Here is a 3,107-nt window from a genome sequence, read left to right on the forward strand (position 1 = left end):
TTGGACTTTTCTTAATTATTTTAGAAAATACTATGAAAAAAAATTATTTTAAGAAGCAATGACATAGAGAAAAAAATTATTTTAGGAAGTTGTTAGAAATATCACAACACATTGGACTCTTCTTAATTATTTTAGAAAAAATTGTTTGAAGCTATCCATTTAGAGTCTCCATATAGAAAAAAAATAGTACAGGAAGTAATTAGAAATATCACCATATGCTAAATTCTTCTTAATCATTTTAGGCAAACATTATAAGGAAAAAATTATTTTAGGAAGCCATGATGTAGAGAAAAAAAATATTGCAAAATGGCATTAGAAATATTACTATGCACTAGACTATTCTTAATTATTTAGGAAACAATTATGATAATTTTTTTCAGGAACCCATGTTAAATTTATCAAATATGTTGGAAATATTACTATGTAGAGGAAAAAAATTTCATCTTGCAAAGAAAACTCTTCTTAATTATTTCAGAAACACAAGCTATGTGGGAAATATAACCATGTGGCTTCTTAATTATTTTAGATAATATTTTCCTCCATGTAGAGATTGTTATTAATTATATTAGAAAATATAGGAACTCTTCTTAATTGAGATGGAAAAAATCCTAAAAAATTACATGCAATTCAGTGTCATGGTGATCGAAGTGATTGACGGGATTAGGATTGCATTATTCTCATGATTAATTAGGCTATCATTAGATCAATAGCCTAAGCTAAATGATATTTTTGTTTTTCATTCAATTTTTAATTTATTTTTATAATGAAAATGGTTGAAATATTATGGGTATAGATAATTGAAAGCACTTGAAATTTAAAGCTTGATTGCTACAGTTAAGAGTGGGGCACGATGTTTTTGTGAACTTAAGATGAGTTGTTGTTTTGACGAATATGCTATATGATATACAAATAAAATATATTACTATAGATATTATAATTTAAAAAAAATTACACGGACACCCCTCAAGTTTATGTCAATTTTACTTACACCCCCTCAAGTTTAAAATGTCTCAATTAGACTCTCTAAATTATCTAAGCGTATTAATGTGCTCCTTCCGTCTATCTCCATTAATGGAATGCTATCACATGACCTCACATGATGTCTTATTTTTTTGAAATGATAATTATCCTTTGGTGAAAAGTAGTCTTCCTCTTTTGACCGGTCTTCTTCTCTCTTGTTTCATCTCTTTCCTCTCTTCTCCTCAATTCTCTCTTCTCCATCCCCTCGATTAATTGTAATCATACTAATACTCATAATAATCCATCGATGGAGCCGTTGGAGGAGGTGGTGGAGGAGTACAGCTGGAGGGAGGTGGTGTTGCCGTTGTTGATTTCGATGGTGCCAAAATCGAAGCTGGAGAGGGAGACTGATGAACGTCGGCAAGGGAGGGACCTCCTTGTCGCCATTGATCATGGCCCCAACAGCAAGCACGCCTTCCACTGGACCCTTGTCCACCACTGCCGCCTTGCCGATACCCTTCACCTCATCCACACCATCTCTAGTAAGTATTATGCCCAAACGGACCACAATATGCAGACACCAAGAAGGTGATATGCAGAGAGGCAGAGAGCCTAAAGCAGGTGGCCATCATCATGGGCACCCCTGTCTGCAGCATCCTTCAAAGGTATAAGAAATATCTATTAATTATCAAAGATCGATCCTTGTTGTTGTATTGATATTTTCTAGTTATTATTCATGAATGCACGCCACTAAGCGTTCTTGATCTATAATTGCAGCATGTTGCAAGGCAGCGTCAGCAAATATTGCTTCCATAATTACAAAGCAACACCAGTCATCACCATCCCAGGCAAAGATATTATTGATTCATAAATCCTCTCAAAAAACTAAAATTTAATCCTTCCAATCATGTCTTCATCTCTTGATTATAGACGCATGGCCCGAGAAGCTTATTCTTCACTTCTATTTAAATATTCAGCATTCTATTGATAGCTTTTGAAAGGCATAATACAAATGCAACTGTAAAATAGCTAAAAATAAGGTTACAAACTAAAATTTGCAATATAAATCCATCAAAATCTTTCTTCTTTGACCTAAATTTAGGTAAGAGGCTCCGTCTCTCTCATGCATTTTTCTTTGTAAGTGAATTGAGTTGTGGATTTTATCAAGTGTCAACACAGGAAACCTCAGTAAAAGATAAACTCCATGTAAATTCAACTGGATTGGTTTGCTTATCGATCTTATGTCTTGTCTAACAATTTTTGCACATGTTACTATCATTCTAGATATTTGATCATGTTGGTATCGCATCCTAATTTCTAGATTCTTATAAAAATGATAAGTTTTAAGAGCTTCGAGAATTGATATAGTTTGGATTTTGATTTTATTTTCAGAAGCAAGAAGAAAGTGGAAGATCTAAAGACAATAATTGTGCAGACAAAATAAAAGAAAAATCTCTGAAGAAATCATGAAGGCTGTAGGAAGCTTTAGATTTTTGGACCTAATAAAATGCCTTCATTAACTTCTTCTGATGGTGAACAAAGTGGAGAAGATCAAGGTGGGAACTACAAATTGATTCAGTTGCCAGCAATAACTCTAGCACAATAGCTGCTATTAGCCAATCATCAAACCCTGTAGATAGGTCGCGCTCTCATTTTATTTTGTCTAAGACTAAATTAGTTTCAGGTTAAACAAAGCTATCAGTTTGGGGTCATCCAGGGCCCACTCTTTTTCTTAGCTGATCTCTCTGTTCCAAACAATGATGCATGCGATGATGCTATAATTGATGTGGATAGTTCTCTAAATAATGCAAATGATACCCATGAGAGTACTGTTGTGGGAAATAATTGTCTCAAGATGTGGTCACAAATGATGAAGGGTTGAGACTACAAATAGTCGATATTCTCATAGGAATTGACTAGACTCTGAAAATGTGGAATTAAGATATTCTAGTAGATGGCTTGGCCCACAGGAACCTTTAGAAGGTAGAGTGCAATTTAGCTGAACACTCAGTATCAGATGACTTCGCGATAGAGTTCTTCAAAGGACTTTCCTCTCTAAGGGATTATTTGGTCCTGTTTTTTAAGAGGATAGGTTTGTTGGTTCTACAGGACAAATTAACAGGAGACCATTCTTGGATGGTACAAGA

General features: G+C 34.2%; 1 pseudogene; it reads left to right on the plus strand.

Moving 5' to 3' along the window:
* Nucleotides 1–1,179: 1,179 nt before the first annotated feature.
* Nucleotides 1,180–2,842, plus strand: LOC109504793 (uncharacterized; annotated as a pseudogene).
* Nucleotides 2,843–3,107: the final 265 nt, after the last annotated feature.

Source organism: Elaeis guineensis, chromosome 5 (assembly GCF_000442705.2).
Source record: "Elaeis guineensis isolate ETL-2024a chromosome 5, EG11, whole genome shotgun sequence".
Taxonomy (NCBI): domain Eukaryota; kingdom Viridiplantae; phylum Streptophyta; class Magnoliopsida; order Arecales; family Arecaceae; genus Elaeis; species Elaeis guineensis.